Here is a 21505-nt window from a genome sequence, read left to right as displayed (position 1 = left end):
AAAACTGTAAAGGTTGAGTAAGGGCTTCCGGATCTTGCTCACAGCTCTAGAAAACATGGCCTCTGCCCACCTGAGCATCTGCTGTGTAGTCTGTTGGAGAGCCAGAAAAAAAGGAGATGACAAGATTGATGTCAGTATGGCTTCAGGGCAGGGTCAGCACTTGATAACAAGTTTTATATCAACAGTTGGTGAAACAGCTCACTCTCTCGCTCTTTTCACTCAACAGAGAAACAGTCTCTCTTGCATTTGTCACTTGCCTGACAGCAGCTTGTCAGCTAGAGGACAGGCGCTAGTCACTAGAGCAACAATTAATGGATGGAAATATACCCTTCTTAAAATAACATTACTTAAAGTATACCAATACTTCACTGAGTTAATGTGCTTCAGTAGCTTGCAAAGGGTTGATATCTATCTTACTATAAATTGGTATCATTATACAACCTTTATGCTCTTCCTTTCAACTAGAAGAGCCCAAAAACCTATTTGCACACTACTTGTTGGAATCATAATCCCTCCTCTATGGAAGAAAAGCAAAAGCTACATGAAGGACAGATTACTGCTGCCATGATTTCAAACAAAACTAATAAAAGCCACCTTTCCTCTAGCTGGAAAAGTATTGCTTTCAAAGCAGGACAGACATTTCAAGAACAGTAAATTATCTGCGCACAAGCTTGTTATGTGGAACGAAAACTGCATTATTTCCATAAACAAAAATAATTAACTGTGCTTGTGTATCCACAGTTCAAAACAGAAACTTAAATTTTTAGACCTCGCAAATCTTCAACCCATTAAAAATGGAGAATTGAGTGATACCAACCATATCAAACGCTGCTTTCACAACCTTTAAGGCCACCTGGACTGGTTCCATTAGCCACGCATCTTTTAAAATCTTGGGTAAAAAAGCCTGGATTTTCTTCATGTACTCTTCTGTCTTGTCTTGCCAAACTTCATCCAGTCGCTTCAAGGTGACATCATAGTAGGCATCCTTCAAAGTTGCTAATGGCTCTGAATCAAACACATCATGTGAAACAAGCCTTAGCCAGTATGTTACAGAGTGGCTGGTTGTTTCCCCACAGCTTCCAGCATAAGTGAAGGAGGGACACAGAAAATGGGAAAAGGCAGCTTTGTTTTCATGGCAGCTAAGCACATCCCACAGCTGTGCGTGTGGACAAAGTGTTATAAAAAACTGAAAGAGGCATTTAGCTAATAACCCTGATCCACTCATAGGCCTTATAATATACATACAGTGCTACTTTCCAAAATAAATGTACAGAATGCTGTAGAACTCAACCTGCACCTGCTCAAGGAATAACAGGACAGTTTGGTCACAACTAATTTCAAACACAGTATATCAACTAAACCTCACTTTTGAGTGGGAAGAGTCTCAAGGCAAGTGGCCTGAAGTGAGATTTTAATCTTCTGAGAACTGAAGGTTCCCTCAGCTAATTACAGCTGACTGCATTTCTCAATGGTTTCAATATGGACCATAGTCCAGCTAATGGTGAATTAGTGGCTACTGGATAGACTTGGAAAAAACAAATCCAGTGAAATGCAATTAGTACAAGCATTCAAAACTCAAGGATGGATATGAACAGCCCTTTGGGAGGAAATCCTTGCCAGCAAACTGTTAGCAGAAATGCTTCAGCGTAGGAATTGGGGTTCTGTTCTCATCTGATTGAGCCCAGGTGCTTGTGTCCAAGAGAATGCCTCTTCAGTGATTTCATTAGAAAGGTGGTCACACTGAGGTTACTTAAGAGCTTATTGCATTAAGGCTCCCACTCTATAAACTAAGAGCCAAGGTCAGCACTTTTTGCTAGATCAAAATAGAAACATTCGTGCAGTTCAGCATCTTTTATACGCAAGTTTGTTTTGCCCTGCACTGACATTGTCCTTACTCTCCTTGCTTTGCATGGTTTTGCTTACTTTGCAATTCATTCCGCATTTGCTGGACAATGTCTTGAATTTTATCCAGGTAAAGCGGGAGCTTGCTTCTCAGTAGCTGCCTGATTCCACTTTGCTTCCACACCTGGGTGACAGCTCTGCCCACACTGTGGAGGAATCCTCCTACCTTTTGCAAGGCTAGCGAAGGCCAGACAGCTGCTTCTGACAGAAAACCAACTTGCTGCACCTACAGGGGTTCCCAAAAAAGAAATACCACAATACAGAGTGATTACAAGGAAAGCTGTGACTCTATTCCAAGGCCATTCTGAACTCCTCAGTGCTGGTGCATGAAAGATGCCTTTTGCCTATGTATGAATTGCAGCTTAGCACAGGATTAACCATTTAAATGTTTGAGCAAAACAGAACAACTGCATGCAATACAATGGTTTTTAATTAACACTGCCTTCTCAGGTGATATACAGATACTTACTGATCTCCTGAATCTCCACATGTATCCATCAAACTTCTTCATCTTCTCCATCAGTGTGGCTTTCAGAAGGCTCCCAATTTCATTAAGTTTGTGCTGTAAGATGATGGATGAAAACCTTGCATTTATGATTTAGAATTGCTTGCGCCAGGCCCAAATCACTCAAAGTTTATACTAATTTAAATGCCAGCAAAGATCCACAGGGGCCTCCTGCTTCTCAGGGGAAATGATTTCTGTGTTATTTGATGGCTAGAAATGGGAACAGAAGACTCTAAGGATGAAAAACCAAAAAGCCTCCTCCAAGCACAGAGCATGTGAAACGCTAATAGCTGTAAAAGCACAGTCAGGAATTCTAATCTTAGTTTTGTAACCAACATGCTGAGCAGCCCTGGCCTATTACTGCTGCTTTTGCTTTATTTACTCACCGTCTTCAGAGGATACACCCTTTAGGTGAGGGTCCCATATTTTCTATACTTTGTAGGTATGGATGAACTTTTTCTCACCATGGTATCTTTTCACACCGAAGTGAAAAATAACGTTAGTATGAGTGAGTTTAAAAATTTTGCAATTCCCCTTTTTGCCTGGTTACTCACCAAAACTCACACCTCAAACCTACCTGGAAGATGCTTCATCAGACTGACAAGATCAAACAATATTCTGGAAAAATCACACTGCAATTAATTGCCGCTGAAGGGTCTCACCTCAGCCTTAAGAACTGGATCCCCGCATCCATGAGCCAGAAAACTCAAGCTTCCATTAACAGCTGCTAGAGTCATTTGTCCCATGTTTTCTTGCCTTTCACCATTAATGCTGAGATAGGTATTAACAGTAGCCATCTGTTGCCCATCAGTACAGGCACTGACTTCCATTCCTTCTTCTAGATCCCCTTCGAGAATGAAAAGAGAGCGTTTCATTTACAGGAACACCACGGGCAGACATTGTTTCAAAGCCAGCTTTTGAATGGGGTGATCAGTCTGAATGTGTTAGGTGTTTGTGGGAAAAAAAAAAAAAAGAGATAAACAGAAGAAAATTAGATCAGTGTCAGCATTTGATCTTTCACTTCTGTGTGACTTGTGAATGGTTTACAGACACAGATTTGCTACTGCAAAGAAAGCACTGGATTAATATAAATCTAAATAATTCTCTCAGTCACAGTGATTTGCTGGCTCTTTTTCTACTTCAGTCTTCCACTGTCCCCTGCTGCTGCTGTTTCAAAACTGCTTAGACTGTAAATCAAAGCGGGTCACTCATCCACACAAGCCCCACACAAGTTGTTTCTGCCTGAGTACTGGTAAGCATAAGCAGAAATGCTTGGGGAATTGCACACAGAATTTGGGTTGGGAGAGGTGAGTTGAATCATTTCTACAAACTTCTGACTTCAGTAATTCACAAACTAATGGTCTTGATCTCAAATACATCATAGCACTTACAAGTGAGGCCATGAACCTGAGAGAAATTCCACTGCAGAAGAGTGGAATGGCAAATCCATAACTGAAACTGGGTCTGTGATTGTCAGCAACATGAGTTTGAGACAACTGTCACACCACTAAATCTACCTGGTTTCACACAAATCTAATGTAGTTGGAAGGTGGATGAGCCACAACAGAACATACTTGCAGCAAGTCTCATTCCATCTAACTTTAGTCATCTAAAAGTGAGGTTCTGAGCCAACACCCCTGTTTCCTCTCTGTTGTCAGTCAGAATTGATGGCTGCTGAGAGAATCACCTGGAGAAGGTGATTTCATACACCCTATTTCATGCATCTGTTTCAGCATGGGGTAGAATCAGCCTCTGGAGGGGCCTTTCTCTTTCCCTTCATTGAAATCAGAACATAATGATTATTTTAAATGAAGCACACAATTTTAAGATGGCTAAATCAAGATGAACTTAACTTAATCCTCTCTCTGATCACCATCTATTATAATCCTTCCCTGGCTCGTAATCACACATGTCTCCCAAACTGATCTTTGTATAACAAGTTTTAAGCTTCAGCTTTTCATTACCTGAAATGGCCATGAAATGGAGCTAGCTTGGCACTAGAGACACATAGCCTTTCCTCCTGCCTCTTCACAGCAATGACAGCTGTGAACCACAGAATACCTCGAGTTGGAAGGGACCCATAAGGATCATCAAGTCCAACTCCCTGCTCCTTGCAGGACTACCTAAATCATACAACTAAGAGCATCAGCCATGAATATACGTACCTTTCAAATACCCCATGTAGTACTGAAAGCACTCCTTTCCATTAGAAGCAGCTACTTTTACTTTCTCTTTCTGATCAATAATCCCCTCCACCAGGATTTGGCTCTGAACAGATGAGGAAGCAGCAGTTCCTGTCAGGCCTAGCCAAATATCTTCAAAGGCTCTTAACTGCAGCCAGAAAGGAAAAGCATTTATTCAAAGCCACCACACAGAGTTAATGAATGAATGTTCAGAGATGATGCTCAAATATCAGTGCTTCCTACAGAAGGGTAAGTGGTGAGGGAAATGTTTTCCAGTGCTTGTGCACTACACAGGAGTTGTTACACTCTTAAGAGCAGCACAAGCACTAAAATAAATGATTGGCTCAAGAGCTGAATGACTGGATAACACAAGGTTTGTGGACAAAGTTTAAGGGTAGCAATGAAAGAAACCTATTCTAACAGTCAATTCCCTGTGAGGCTGCCAATTTGTGCCATTTATTCCAAAAGAAAAAATGGAAAAAGCCCAAGTAGAGCAGCTGATTGATACTTCATCTCCCTTCTTTCTCGAGAGAGAGGGAAAAATAATTTAGGATTTGACTTAGCCTGTTACTGATTAAATCATCATCCTTTTGTTAAGGGGTGGCCTATTGTCTCAAGTTAATTATGACTGACTACCCACATTCCTTCTCATGAAGAGTTTGGATGGTGCTGACCACATTACTTTTCTGCCTCATTCTGTTTCCACCATCAGCTTTCTCCACCTTACCTTACTCCTTTCACAGAAAATTAACAGCAAATGCAGTAGAGGAGGAGAGAAAAAGGAAGAGGTTTGCCCCAGGATAAGCATCGTATTAGCTGCTCTGTGCCTTTCTTAAGGCCAGTTCTTCTTTCTGGCAAATGATGCTTTGTATGAGTCTCACATTTTATCCCCGCCCCCCCCCCTTTTTTTTTTTGCTATGGTACAAAAAAACATGCTTCACCAAACAGGCCAGTGATGCTGAAGGTGAGGTATAATAGCATACAGCCTCTTGAAACTTTTATATACTCCAGTTGATAAACACTTACTATATTTGTACTAAGCTCTGCAGATAGATAACTAACGTTGGTGCCACCCTTTCTCTCTTGATCATACCGCATGTATGTTGCATAACTGCTCCTTTTAAAAGGGGAACTAAAGAAACCAGGAGTATTTTATGTTGCCTGTACTTGCCTGCTGTTTTGAAGTCACCAGCTGCACCTGATCAGTTTGGAAGATAGATGGCAGTAGGCCTTTAAAAACCAAAACCCAGTGCCACTAAAATAAAATAAAAACTCACTTCAATTTCCAAAGAATAGTTCTTCACATCAGCTGAACTCTGATTTTTTAAGGATACTCCAATTAACCCCTCATCTCTCCCATGATCAGCAAGGTGGAATCTGCCCTCTGACTGCAAAATGATGTCATCTTTGTTGAGCTGGTGTTTTCCAGTGAAAACAATTACCTAAGTGTGAACAAAAAAAGGCGTTAAAGCTTAATGCTTCCAAAGAAATGGGCTCTGCATTGAGTAGTGAGAGACTGCAGAATGTTCGCCTTCTCATGAAATGACACAATGAAGTAATGAACAAAACGTAGTTTCAGAAACCAGCACGTGCTCCTTCTCACAGCACTGTCTTGCTTCAGCTTCTGTGGTATAACAAAGCATGTTCGGTGATTAGAGCCTAAGATGAACAGCTGGAATATAACTATATTTTATTAAAACAAGTCCTTTTTTTGGTCTTACACTTCTCAGCTACTCTAGCTAGGCATTTTGATGCATGCCTGCCTTTGAAGAAAAGTATCCAAAAGACTACAGAGGCACCTGATTTTGAAGTGACACGCATATACTTTTTTTTGCATTATAAACGGGCTCTAACACATCTTCGTCTTGGAAAAAGTTTTCACTGGCATCAAAATTTGGCTGCTGTTTCCCATTGCTAACAGGGTGTGACCCGCTCTGACGGTAAACGAGGAAACCAACTGAGATGTGTTTTAGACACTGGGAACTGGAAAGAGAGCACATTTATTACGAGTTCGAAGTTTTGTGTTCGTAGTGAATATCTATAGGCAACTCTGGGTTCCAGCATGCACCTAAGGAAGATCATGGATGGGTCTTTGGCTTATGTGTGTAATATCAAAATAAATCACAACTATAAGGTTATGCTAAGGTTCAAAAGTCGATCACTACTGGCACTGCAGCCATAAAAAAAACAATAAACTTTTACCTACAAGGGAAGGAAAGCACTTTTATTCCTCTCTAGTTTCCTTTTTGGTCACTATAAGCCTGTTTTGATATTCTCCAGAAACATGAAATTAAAAGAAAGACCTTTGAGTGAGGAATAGGAAAGAAAGAACATGGAGGAAATGGGAATGTTTACAACCGTTACAGGACCTATAGAATATACTACAGTGGCAAACAACCTTTCTGCTTCAACCTATCAAAAGACACTATTTATGGTTCATTAAGTTACAGAAGTATGGCAATTCTTGTGAAAAGTTGCAGCTGCGAAAAACTGAGTCTCCAAACCAGTAATTACATTTAAAGTAAAGTAGGTTCAGTATGTTTACGTGAGACTTACATTTGGAAGGTCACAGAACTGAAAGGTCATATAATAGTCCAGGTAAGATGAGTAGTTTGTTTCTATTTTACCCAGAATCTTCTGTTTGGTGCATGAGTTCAGGAAAATATTTTCCAGAACAGCTTCTAACTGAAATTTATCAGGATACATGAATTGATTTCTCTGCAGTGAACCAAGAAAACAAAGTTAAAACATGCCAACAGAATCTTAAGACACTCCTCCATGCCCACTCATCCAGCTCTCAAGCTCATCCTATCCCCCCATGCTGGCTTCTTTTATTCTAGTAGCTTCAGGGTTTTAAGATTTCCAAAATGCAACATTTCCACTTGACAATGTTTTGGCTTATCAGGACAGTTTCTGGTCCCCATCCTACAGAATTAACTCAACAGGTTTGCAAATTTAGGGCACAAGTGAGGCCTCTAGCTTGTAAGAGCTCATTTTTTCTCAATTATGCTACATTTAGCTTTCTTCCTGTGGAGAGAAATATGTAAAAGTTAAAATGAAATAATGGTATTCCACAGAAAGTGGTACTCTACAGAAGCTTTCTTAAAATCCACTCAAAATTACATATAAAAACTAAGTAAGTTCCCATCTATTCAGAACATAATATAGTTATGTTGTAATTAAAATGTTCTGGAAGTTATCTTTAGTTAACAGATACAACTGCCTTCTCATACCTCGCATGTCAAATTGTGTTTGAATTTTTTGTCATCCCAGTTCAGATCTAGATATTCATTAAACAACACCGATCTTTGCTCTAGAGACCCACATGCATGCAGGTGTTCCATACTTAATACTCTCTGAAGCTGAAAGAGGGGAAAAAAAAAAAATAAGACATACACATTAGTATTTTCTAAAAAGTGTTCCATATATACTAGAGGAGCATGCTTTCCGGGCAAAAATACACCCCTGTGATAACCCCCAAATGGTCTATATCCATAGAAGACTGCTTCAGTCTCTACCAAGAAACCTAAGGGATTGACAATTCTGTCCTGAGGGAAAGCTGCATCCCAAATACAAACATATCTGCCAACATGAAACAGAATTCTTCAGAGGTTTTTTCATCTCTTCCTCTGACACATGAACAGAAAAGGTTGACTTCAAGTAAAAGGTTTTTGTATGATAACAAGTGCAGAAAAATTTCTTTCTGTGAGACTCAAAACCAGAAATTTAGCTACACCCATCCCTTCTTAGACTCAAAGACTCATACCTGACCTGAATAAAGTGTCATACAGCCATTCCAGGCAGTGATGTTCATCTTTGATTTATCCTCCAGGGTCAGTCGGATGTCAGCTGGCTGCTCACCATTCCCTGTGAGCTGCAGCTGAAACCAGAAGAGAAGGATTTGTCCAGTGAAGCAAGACTAGAACTAGCAGAAGAGCCTGCAGGGTGATCTAGTAGAATGATCTCCACCCAGTGGAGAAAAAAAGAAATACAACTAAAACAGCAACAGGACAGTGTTAAAACTCCATTGCCCTGGAAGTACAGGGCCTTCGAGAAACACACAGGGAAACTACACTTTTAACAGCTGAGGCAAGAGACATCTTTCCATTATCTTCTCTGGAGGCTGCATTGGGTCTATCATGCATAGCAATTAATGACACCAGGGGAATAATGACACTACAAGACAATTTATTCCTCTGAATATGACGCTTAGGACATACTATTTAGTGAAAACCCGAGACCTCTCTGCGGCACCCCTATGAGTACCAAAAAGACCCCAGATGGACAGACAGAACACTGTACAGTTTGCACAGCTTATTATTGAGCTGAGTCTTCAGCCTCAGCAACCAGAGTGTCCTGGCCCCCAAGCAGTGCATTTTCAGACAGAATATTCTGTAGTCTTTGATCTTGAAGGATGATTTGTGAAGTTCTTCCTCATTTTCCTCATATATGCTTTGCAAATGCACCTCACAATTGTATTTGAAAGCCTTTCTAGTCTCGCATATTTTCACACTTGTGTTGCAATTTCCTATACAGTCCAAAAATTTAAGTTTGCTCTACATGGGTATCAAACAGTTTCTGGCTTTTTGTGTGTGTGTGTGTGGAATAGGAGTTTGTTCATCACTTTGTGCACAAAATTTGCCTCATTTTCATTGCTAGGCTGGCTCCTGTGCACTTCTGGCTTCTTACCATCCAAAATGGGTTAATGCTAAAAGTGCTCTTGCAGTATTGCAGATACTGCAGATACTGTCAGCTAGCAACACTTATGCTTAGAAAAGGAAACAATGCTGGTGTTTGGACACAAGGAGGTAATAGTACTGGGTGCTCTTTACATTTTTAAGGATGATGTCTGGTTCTGCAATTCATTGAAATGCAAGGTACACTAACAGTAAAGATAGTATTACAGCTTTGTATTTTGCAGCCCTCTCTCATGATCTCTCACCTGCTGTTTGTACTTTCTGCCTCTTCTTTCTGACAGGGAATGGACCTCCAGTTGCTTCAGAGTGTAATTAAATGGGTGGGCAACAGTGGCTCTGTAGTTCACACGGTCTCTTCCAAACTTCAGAGAAGATGACACTGATATCTGATCCACATCAACAGATGTAAAAGGAACTTGCGAAATAAAACACTTCTCACATACTGACTTCAAACATACACCCAGTAAGATTCTCCCTGTACCTTTTCCTCAGATGAATTATATGCATAATAAAGTCCTTTTTGAAGTAGTGAGGCAAATTAATGTTCAAAGAAGAATGTTCTTGTTACTTGGATTTCCTACATGGCATAGCTGGAAATAAAACGTTCTCTGTATTTTACTAATACCATGAACCCATACTTAAGTTTGATGAGGCTTAAGTTTGGTCTCGTCTGTAGGCAGTGTAGGCTCTGCTGCCACAGAGTGCTTAGACGCAGATTGCGAAGTTGAAGCATAAGAAAAAATATTTGCACAATCGGGAACTAAATTCTGTAATTTTGCTGGGAGCAAAATATTTTTGTGGCAATTTAAATAGTAGTGGCACTTAAATAGTTGTGGTAATTTAAGTAGTAGTACAAAATTACATTCTATACAATTTCTAAAGTAACTTTTGGAATTTTAGTACTTTTTAAATAAATTAAGACGTTCTGATTCTTTTTGCAGGCACATTTATGTTTCTGTATGGGAGCATATTTTACACATTGTCTTTTATCTTTCATTTATTCAGGAAACAATGTAATACTCAGCCAAGGTGCTGCATTTCAGACACACATACAAAGATAGCCTAGTTAGTGGCAAGTCAGTAAGCTTCCCCATCTACCCACATTTGGAAATCAACTTAACCAATGTTCTCCTAGGTCTGTATTTTTTACTATTTGTATTTTTTAGAATAATGCTGACTTACTTTAAGAAAGTAAAAACTGGTTTAAACTGTGCCAAGGTTGTCATTCCCACTAATAAAGAGGAGAATGAAAGCATGAAATATGAAAGAGCTTCAGCTGAATCAGTAATGCCGAAAATGCTAAGCACAGGTATGTGTCACACTTCTATGCGGGTAAACAGAGCATATTATCCATGCAACAGGTAAGTTCTTCATCCTTTTCAACCTCACAGTAATGCTCACACTTACTCATTTGATTTAGATTTTATTTCTTTTCCCCTAAGCTGCTTTAAACATGACATTTATGCTATTCTTTCTATCTACTCTCAAAAGCTGTCCTGGGAGCCTTTGAGAGTGTTTGGAGTGGCCTTTACCCAGTACTTTGAACCATATGCATTTCATTGCCTTTGGTTATGCAGCAAGCTGTGGGGTTCCTTCAAACAAAAAAACAGCACGGCCTGAAAATGCTTACAAGAAGAATACTGGCTGCTCATCTTTCATAGTCATAGCCTTTTATACATCCAAGAAGAAGGATAGTTTTTGCCTCCTACCTGAATTCCCTGGCTTGCTTAATGTTTTTTTTTTTGTTTTTTTTTTTTTTTTAAAGAACCCCTTGATACTTTTGTAGTTCTCCTGACATTTGGCTGCTGTACCTGTTCTTTCTCATTCCAAATCACACTAAGATCATCCCGGTGACTGCGTGCTGAATGTTTCACATATAAGTTGACCCTGGCATGGCATGGGAAGGGGATGGAGAGAGGATGGAGAAGTTCCACTGCAAGGAAAAAAAAGCAAGTTAGGTTTTGCCCACCACACATCATGACTGTTCATTTTCTGGTAAAGAAAAAGGCATAGGATGTATTCTCCCACAGGTAGCAGGGCAACAGCTGGTTCACAGAGAAAACACAGTCTTTGCTCACACACACGTGCACCTACCCAACAGCCACAATGACTTTAGTGTGCTGATTTCTGCCGAATCTGAAGAAATGTAAAGGAAAACAGGAGTCCTCTATTTACCAGCAAAACTAAGTACCTGCAATAATCAAAAGATTGACACCTACACCCAAAGCAACTTTCAGCAGGAACAGCCAGGAAAGTAATCTTTATGAAGCTGAGATGACCTTACACTGGAAGAGGAACAGCTTACAACTCTCAAACAAGTAAGTGCAGTTATCTTCTCTACCTTTCAGATAACATAGCCTCAATATAAGCATTTAGCACCTCAAGGTAGTGGCCAGCATGACCAGTGCTCCCTGCAGTATCCAGTGCAGTAGAGTAACAGAATTTACTGCAGTTTCTGAAAAAAAACCTCAGAAATGGGTTACAATAAAAGAACAAAAAATAAAATTATATCCAGAAGGGACAAAAACATACACAGGAAGAAGAAAACAGAAAAATAAACAAAAATTCCCTTAAAATTAAATGCTTTTCCTCTCCAAATTCAAAGGGATACTTGAGCAACACTCAGAAAAAATGTTACCTGTGGGATGTGTGTGCCTATACCTCTAGTGCAGTGACTGAAAGACAAATCTGAGAGGTGTGTCACCTCAAAACCCTTTCCTTCTCTCAACTGCGAGAGATTTGCATTTAGGTACCCATTTCAAAGCGAGCAACCCTGACCGCTGGATTACTGGGTATTTGAGGCTGAATCTTCCTCAAGCTACATGTGTGCTTGTGGAGCTGGGAGCATTTCTGGCTAGCAAGTCCAGGTGTACACCTCACATGTAGCAATCTCACAGCATGGTAAGACTACAGATCCTGTAAAGCTCCTCTGCAGTGCTTTGACTCCTCCTACAAGGAAATATATATGTTTCTTTTCCAGTACTTTCCAACTGGATCCTTAAGTTATAAAATTACAGAACCAAGACCCTGATCTACACTGCAGCGTGTACTACATGTATGTGTGCTCATACTACATGTATTCTCCCCTCTCTCCTTACCAAAGTTGTTTGTCTTTGTGAAAAAAATGAAACATTCACTGGCACAGAACTATGGAATGATTTTATTCAAAATGGAACCATTAGGAAGAAGAGAGGGCGAGCCCCACGCATTGGGATTTCTCATTCAAATCACTGCTCTGAATGAAACCCAATGCAGATGTGAATCCCAGTCAGCCATCTCTCAGCTAAGTATCCTAGCACTTGGCTACAATGAAAGTAGCTGCAATAGTTTGACTCTCTCCTCTGTTTACAAATGGTATCTAGTCCAAAACTAGTTCCTAGGTTTCCTTTGCTTTTCATTAAATATTTGAAATATTCAAAAGCAAATATAAAAATAAACCCAAAATATTCCATTTAATCCAGAACACTTCTGAAATCTGTTGTAAAATAACAAAATAACAATAGACATTTTAATTTGTTGATGACTTTCACTCTGGCCAAACTTTTCCCTGGCACCACTGAAGTTTATTTAAGCTTTACATACCATATACACAAAGCAGAAATAGTGTTCTGAGGTGGACGTTTCTAACAGCCAGACTTACTTAATTTAAAGCAAATGAGATCTTAGAAGGGCTAGACCAAAACCATTTGAATATGCATTTTGAAATCAGACTTATGGGGTTTAGTTTCTTTTATAGTCTGCTATTCAACACTGGCAAAAGACTTGAGAAACCTACCCTGAAAGTCATGACCTCCAGGCAACTTTGGGAAGAGTCCGGTGTAAGTGCCCGTTACCTTTATCTCTCTGCCATCCCAAAGAGCAGCGTGCCTCAGCATGCGTGTTCTGTTGCCTTTTTGGTAAACAGTCACAGACACAAGCTGCCTTGGAAGAACTTTTAACTACAAATAAAAGAGAGGAAACACGTTAAATCCCAAGTTCTCCAAAAAGCTAAAAAGGTAAGTGTGTAATTTTGATACTGTAAAGTCCTATGGAATCTAGCTTTAGAAATGTGTTTATAAAAGGTCTAGTATAATGATACCCTAAAGCCTTGTTCTGCTTTTGTATAAACAGCTATTCATTTCTACTTGACTGCATTTCTAGAGTAAGTCATCTTCTCACAAAATGAAACATACAAAAACTGAGTATCCCGTTTACAATAGTCTTTGCTTATTACATATTTCGATTTTCTATCTCTCTTATCTCACTGAATAATTCTTACAACTTCAAGAGCCTCACTATTACAGAATAAATCCAGCAGATAGCACAAACAATAGTATCTATTTGTGACATCTTTTCTTCCTTACTTAGAAAAAGAAATATGTGTGGTACCTGCCTAATGAAAATTGGCAATTGGTCAGTTTGTAATATATTATTTATTTCCTATATTTCCTATATACGTGCTCCATCTATAGGAGCAAACAAATATAAAATAAACCAACAGTTTATGCCATTGGACACCCAACTAATCTACAGTCAAATGTTTGCTCATGCTACTGGAGAAATAAAGGGGAAAACACCTCATAGCAGCTGGAGCTGTACTTGATCTTCACTGTTTGGCAGCCAGCATCCTGAATGCCATACTCTAGAAATAGCCACAGCTCACCTTTTGCCATCTGAGTTAATGATACCAACCTGGGACATTGTCTGTATTATTTCAATGACGTTGGTGTAGCTGGTTCCAGTGAAAATTAGCTTAGCTGTAGCATTGAAATCCCTTTTTTCCATCCTGAGGTAGAGTTTGCCCTTTGCTTCACTCATATCATAATTTACCTTTTCAAGTTCCCATTAAATTAAAAAAAAAAGAGAGAAAGAAGAGAGAGAGAAAGAGAAAATAAAGTTAAAGATTATGCCTCATTCATTGCACAGTATGTTGTATAATGGTCCTCAGGACCTGAGAGAGATCTGATTTTCCCTTATGTTCACATTACAGAAGGCACAGCTACAAAATAGCATAAACTGAATAACACATATAAGACATTAGTTTTTATGTGAGCAGGAGTAACTGTGCTGCATTTGACTGACAAATAACCTCATTCCTCTTCCTTGCTTATCCTTGCTATTGTGTATTTCTGCACTGCAAACATCTAATATCCAGAACTGCTTTCTGCCCAGTCTCTTTTCTTAGTAGCCAGAATAATTAATTTAAAACGTTCCTGAGAGGAGTCCACCAGAAGCCATAATTAATGCAGATGCACAGAAGCAGAGTCAAACGGAATAAATCCTTTCCAGTAGGTTGGGATTGTCAGCATCTTTGAAAACATGAACAACCTCAATAACAACAAAAAGGTCAGAGATACTAGTACTAGAAATAATGCAGCTTAACTCCTAAAATATTAGTCAATTTGTAGTGATGTATGTGACAGATAACTTGGAGATAGTTACCTTAGAAGACAGTTCTGCTGCACTGGGGAAGTACTGTAGAAAGAAGGGATGAGTCTGGAGTGCTTTTATATTCAGATCTTCACTAAAGGGAAGAAATGTACTTTTGTTCAACAATATTTCAGAAAGTCCACTCTCACCGACAGCACAAGTTCATCTGAGTAATCTCTGTGTCTGCCACAGCTTTTAGAGTTACAAATTGCACGGCCTTCCACTGCACGCTTATGCCTACCTAGCTCACATTTTTAATGTATTCATACAACGGTAAAGGAGACCAAACAGCAGTGCCACCTCTGCCCTCAGTGAAAAAATCTGTGTATGCATCCCAGGGACAGAATGTGGTCCACTGGATCAGAAATTATGTTGACTGGTAATTTACTAGCTGTAGTAAATGTATCAGCTTTTTAAAAAAGAGATAGGTATTTTGGAATCTGACTTTGCAAGCATTGTCATGGTTTCCAGACTTAGAATTTACAATTATTAGAGAGTTTAACAGAACTTAGAAGACTTTTCAGTGCAAAGGTCTTCTGCTAGAAATTGAATATCCGAAACACCCCAAGGCTGAAAATATTACAGCTCTTAAACACCTCCAAAAGCCTACAGTTTTGCTTATATGCTATACCAAGTATTTCTGTTTAGACACTGGTGATCAGACACTTTTGAAGTAAAGAATTATTCTATTCATTCTTTTCTTAAAAGAACTTTGAAAATTTTTAGAAGACAGAAAAAAATAGAGAAATTAGCGCAGCAGATACAGCCATACTGATACCAACTTAGAAAACTGAGTGAGTCTCCCTAATTTTACAAGGTTCAAATGTGCCAAAAAGATATAAGAAGATTTAAACAGTTATGTCAAGTTAAGGTGTATAAAAATATATACTAGCACTAGTCTGGCTCAGACCTAGAGTTTTCTGGATTATTTCACTGTCTGCTACTTCTGTGCTGTGGGGGCAGGCAAAAAGACAAGGATGCCCCAAGCTGTGAGGAGGCGAATCTCTCTGCAGCCCTTCATAAACTTCCTGAGATTTGTTACCAATTTCACCAGTGCTTTGGTGACTAAAACAATAACCTTTTCACAGTGGCCTAATGACATTTTTACAGTGCTCAAAATGACCCTTTTACCCTTGCTGGTCTTTTTTCCTGCTGATGGTAAAGGAGAAGGTTGTGTTTTTTTCATAGGTCAGCCTCAGAGCTCCTTCAATTCCATTTTCAGTCAGGACTTCTTGAATTGTGATCTGGGGGAAGGGGGGGGTGGGGGGGCAAAAAATAAACAAATCACACACCATAGCTTCTACCTAGCATTCCACCTAAACTGAGCACAATCTCTGGACTTAAAACCACCATCTTGACTGAAGTTTACCTTCCAGACAGACCTTCTAGATGCTTTCTAGACCTAAACCAAAAGCATCAAGAGATGTCTTCCTTTTTTTCTGTATGTTTCCATAGCTACTCATTTGCATTACTGACAAATATTAGCCTGTATTGGGTTTGTGTGGTGAGGTTTTGGTAGCGGTGGGGGCTGCAGGGGTGGCTTCTGCCAGAAGCTTCCCCTGTGTCTGACAGAGCCAATGCCAGCCGGCTACAAGACAGACCCACCACTGGCCAAGGCTGAGCCCATCAGCAACGGCTGCAGCACCTCTGGGGTAACTGAGTTAAGAAGGGGGAAAAACTGGCACGCAGCATTTGCAGAGAGAGAGAGGAGTGAGAATATGAAAACAGCTCTGCAGACACCAAGGTCAGAGAAGGAGAAGGAGGAGGAGGAGGTGCTCCAGGCACCGGAGCAGAGATTCCCCAGCAGCCCGTGGGGAAGCCCATGGTGAGGCCGGCTGTGCCCCTGCAGCCATGGAGCTCCACAGGGGTGCAGATCTCCACCTGCACCCAGGGAGGGCCCCATGCCAGAGCAGGGAGATGCCCGAAGGAGGCTGTGACCATGTGGGAGGCCTGAGCTGGAGCAGGCTCCTGGCAGGACCTGTGGCCCCGTGGGGAGAGAGAGGAGCCCAGGCTGGAGCCAGTTTGGTGGCAGGACCTGTGACCCCACGGGGGACCCAGGCTGGAGCAGTTCCTGAAGAACTGCAGCCCGTGGGAAGGACTCATGTTAGAGAAGTTCGTGGACTGTCTACCATGGAAGGGAGCCCACGCTGGAGGAGGGGAGGAGTGTGAGGAGTCCTCCCCTTGAGCAGAAAGGAACAGCAGAAAACGACGTGTGATGAACTGACCACAACCCCCATTCCCCATGCCCCTGTGCCGCTCAGTGGGAGGAGGTAGAGAAATCGGGAGTGAAATTGAGCCCGGGAAGAAGGGAGGGATGGGGGAAAGGTGTTTTAAGATTTAGTCGTATTTCTCATTACCCTACTCTGATTTTGATTGGCAATAAATTAAACTAATTTCCCCAAGTTGAGTCTGTTTTGCCCATGATGATAATTGCTGAATAATCTCTCCCTGTCCGTATCTCAACCCATAAGCTTCTCACTGTATTTTTCTCTCCCCTGTCCAGGTGAGGAGGGGGAGTGATAGAGTGGCTTTGGTGGGCACCTGAAATCTAGCCGAAGTCAAACCCACCACATAACGATACATTGAAAGTAAGGCTACCTGGTTTAAGTCTAGAGCTACTTGGTCTTGTTTACGTCTCCTCTAGTCTTCTTTTTCATATAAAGAAACTGCCCTTCCTTCTTTTTTTGATAAAACAGATGGAGCTCCACAAATCTTTTACTCCAGGGTATTTTATTCCTCCCACAGCTGCTCGCTGGTCTATAGCTTTATCCTGAAACTGCTAAAGAATCCCTCTGGGGAAGATGAGCACTGTCTCCCACGCTTAAATATCAACACATGTTGTGTTTGCCAGTCTGTGGAAACAGTAATTTCTTAAGTCCCATGGTTACACTCATACCTTATACATGAATAAGGCACCTAAAGAATTACCATCTCTGTTTTTCTTTTTTTCCACTCAAACATTTAGAGCATAAAAGACATTTCACTGAAGATTAAGGGGGAAGAAGCAGGGGATATATCTAACACCTTTTAATAAAATGTTGGCATTAAAAATTCCCTTGAAACACTGAAAATTTGCAGGTTTAATATTGATATAATGTTTATTTTCAGAAAGGTCTACCTTTAATCTTGTATCCTAGCTACATATCCTCTTATGTGAAGAGAAGGTGATGGATGACTTGGATGTGGTGTTCTGTGTACCACCCTCCAAAAGGGAAAGAGACATTTCAACTAATACATCTTTCTCCCAAGGGATTAACAGGTACAGCCTTTGTTGATCCTATCAAGTAGTCTGGAATGCAGATCTATTTCTGTTTATTCAACATTGAAACATTTTAGGTATCTGTGCTACAAATGGTTTAACCAAGCCAAGGAATTCTCTAGGTATGAAGGACAGCTGTTTTCTACCGAAAATCCTTGCTACTTTAGTAAGCCGTATCAGCTAGGAAGTGACAGTAAATGAGTGTCTTTGTGAAATGATTAATCCTGAAATCGGGGATTTCCGGTACCTACTAAGTTTCCTTGGAAACAGACCATTAGCTGTGTACTTAAGTTAAACAAGGACTCAGATAAGCTGGGCCGAGTCACTTCTCATCTGCACTTGTGTAAACCTGAAGTAATTTCACTGAGGCCACTGGAAGTGCTCTGGATTCATGCTAGTGTAACTCAGATGACAGCTCTAATCACAGCACAACAGAAGATCTATGGTTTATTACCTTGAGAAAGCAGGGAAGTCCCAGATGATGGAGAAGTGATATTGAATGCTTCACCTCTGCCATGAATTCAAATATACCATAGAGTTGAAAGTCTGTGTCAACATCCAGAGTCACAGTTATATCTTTGTTGTCATACTGGATTTCACAGATAGTCTTGGCTTTGTTTTCTAAATAGCAAGAACAAAACAGTGCCATTTTGAAGGGCTCATTTTCAAGGAACTTCAGTACTGCCTGCATAAAATCAATCCAGACAGCTTTTAGGTTAAGACATTTACCATGACAAAGTCATCCATTCAGGATGATAAGAGCTTTGGCCTGTGGTTGGATTGCAGAGTTTTTCTGGACATCCTTGAACATACAAAGTCTTGAGTTAACAGAACTTGTCACTTAACACTCGTATATGGGTACACAAGTCAGTGCACAACAGTAACGTATTTTTGCAGCTAGCACTTGGCAGGTAGCAGCCACTTCTAGAGAAGAGCACGGAGCTGTTTTGACCTCTGGTGACTCCTTCAGTTCCAGCTACAGAAGACCAACACTGCTCAAACAACATAACTTGAAGACCTTTCCCTGACTTTCCTACCAGCTTTTCATGTTTGAAAAAGAAAATACAGACTCCTAAGTGATAAAAATGAGAGGAGAGATGTGAAACCCCAAAACTCTTTATGGAGAAGACAAAAATCACAGACATGTACACAATCATACAGTAACCACTCCAGCGGCTGTCCTGAAAGCCAGCTGTTGTCCTACCACTTTTTTCAGAATGGGCGAGAGGAGATGATGCCACTAACATTAGTATTGATTCAAGGCCTGCTAGCCTCAATAATTCCTACTCTTTGGTGCTCTCACAGTTGTTGGGGTTTTTTTCAACATGAATATACTCCCATGTGGGCGTTGAAGGTACTTGACCACAATGTAAATCAGCAGTTGAGGGATATGCAGAGAGTATTTATGTCAAGGGTTTTGAGGATAGACTGGCTTATTCAGGATGGGTCTGTCTCCCCTCCACAGTTCAAGCAACAAAAGCCATTTAGAATTATTTTCAAAGTCCACTTTAAACTACACTGGAATTCGTATTTTTTGTGCTCTGTAACAAGGTTTTTTGTGTGATATTTGTATCTTATTTTATGCAACTAAGTATCGTGGGGATCACCTGTTCTACCAGGGTTGTACTACATGAGATCTTTTCTGAAATTAAAAACACAGACGTAATGTAACTAATAACAGATGCAGTTTAAGAATGACAATTTTACTTACATACAAGAAAAAGCCCTTTTTAGGTACTACCAGCAAATCTTAGTCAGTTTGTAGCTGTTGAAGGAACAGTTGAAAGAATAGCTGAAACGTGAGCTATTATATAACAAAAAACGGGCAAGGAATGGCAGGTACTTACCTGATTTCTGTAAACTGAGAATCAAGTTGATTGCCTTAGGGTAGCCAGATGCCTGTAGTGCCTCGCTACTATGTACACTTTGGCAAAAGATATCCACTTGGTGACCAACATAATAGGAGTTTATTATGTATGTGATTGATGTTTCTCCAGCTGCAATATGCATATATCTTTCTTGAGAAGTGTTTCTCCCTTGAAAATACACATCTATCTAAAAAATGACATGTAAAGATAAGTTCTTGAAACACCATTTAAATACTATTTAATTTTAAAACAGAAGACAAATGGAAGTGAATGAAAGTTCTCTCTAGTCTATACTTACGTCAAAAATCTATGCATTAACAAAAAACCTTAGCCATTTATAAATCATCTACGACTTTCCAGTATGAAGACCATTCAACTGAACAAATTTCAAAGCACGCCAGCCTCACTGATTTATGTCAAATTCTCACTGGGTTCTCTTTTATCCCACAAAAACATGACTCCCTTTATATATAGGATCCTTGATCCATGCATGCTGCTAATATTTACCAGATAGTAGGTACTCCAAGTACTATTTTCCCTGAAAATAGTATAAAGTATAAAATTCCCATTAAAGAACATAAAAGCAATATTCCAATTCCTGATGCAATGTGCTGAAACTGTTCTCTTGTAGAGTTACAATACCAACAATACACACTGTATTAACACTGATCAGAATGGAATAATGTGGCCCAGAAAGCAGTCAAAAAGCCATCCATAGTTTTTTAAATACCAAAAAACTGCAGCTTCCATCCCGTACCTTACAGAACAGTAATTCTCATTCAAGCCATGGGCTATTACATTATAATAAAGGACAATAATTGGAGGTGGGCAGGGAGAGAAACTACCTGTAAAGATGATGGGACTCTGGCTTGTAGCAGCCATGGCCAAGTATGATGGAAATTCCCAGTTATGTTGGTACTTGTTTCAAACTCCTGGATTCGTCCTTCGAGAACTGTTAGGTGAGCACCATAATGCACTTTCATACTAAAGTTCTTGATCACTTTCAGGTTCAAGATAGCCTGTGTGCGACAAAGGTAAACTGTGAAAAGGCAGCTTTGTAAAAGGTAAAGCTCCTGTTAGTCAGGGTTCTTTCTTTGGTTCAGGCAATATCATCTCAAAGGTGTTCCAAAAAAATTAATCTCATATAATTTTACAACACAACATAGTTACAGATGTTCCCTTTCATTCTTAAATACAAAATTTAGCATGTATTCTCCAGTATGGCCATGCCTCACCTTAACTCTATTCAAGCAGTTAAATGATTAATAAAGAGTAAGTGGTGTGCTGTAGGCTTGTGTATGTCAGATTAAAAAAAAAAGCCAGGTAATCAGACTCTGGGAGGAAAATACCATTTGGAATGTAAACCATGAAATTGTATCAGTACTCACCTCTGTCTAGTCTATACAAGGTACACTGCGGATCTATCAGACAGACTAGGCATATGAGCTAAAACGCACTGCCCTCCTCGTGCAGTGCATGCTACAAGCTCAGCTGTGGCTTGGGCTGTTCACACATTGGGAGCCAACCTCCAACCTCTTACACCTATGAAAAGTTCTGGTCCAGCAAGCTATTATCCCAACCCCTTGAGAACAAACTGAGCTTCTGGACTCCCCTCAAGGACAAAGTCAGTATCTGGACTACTCTCCACCCTGAACTTCAGAGAGAAAGAGAGCAGGAAGGAG

This window comes from Phaethon aethereus (assembly GCF_964289735.1).
Source record: "Phaethon aethereus genome assembly, chromosome: 15".
NCBI classification, from domain to species: Eukaryota; Metazoa; Chordata; class Aves; order Phaethontiformes; family Phaethontidae; genus Phaethon; species Phaethon aethereus.
Note: the sequence above shows the minus strand (reverse complement) of the source record.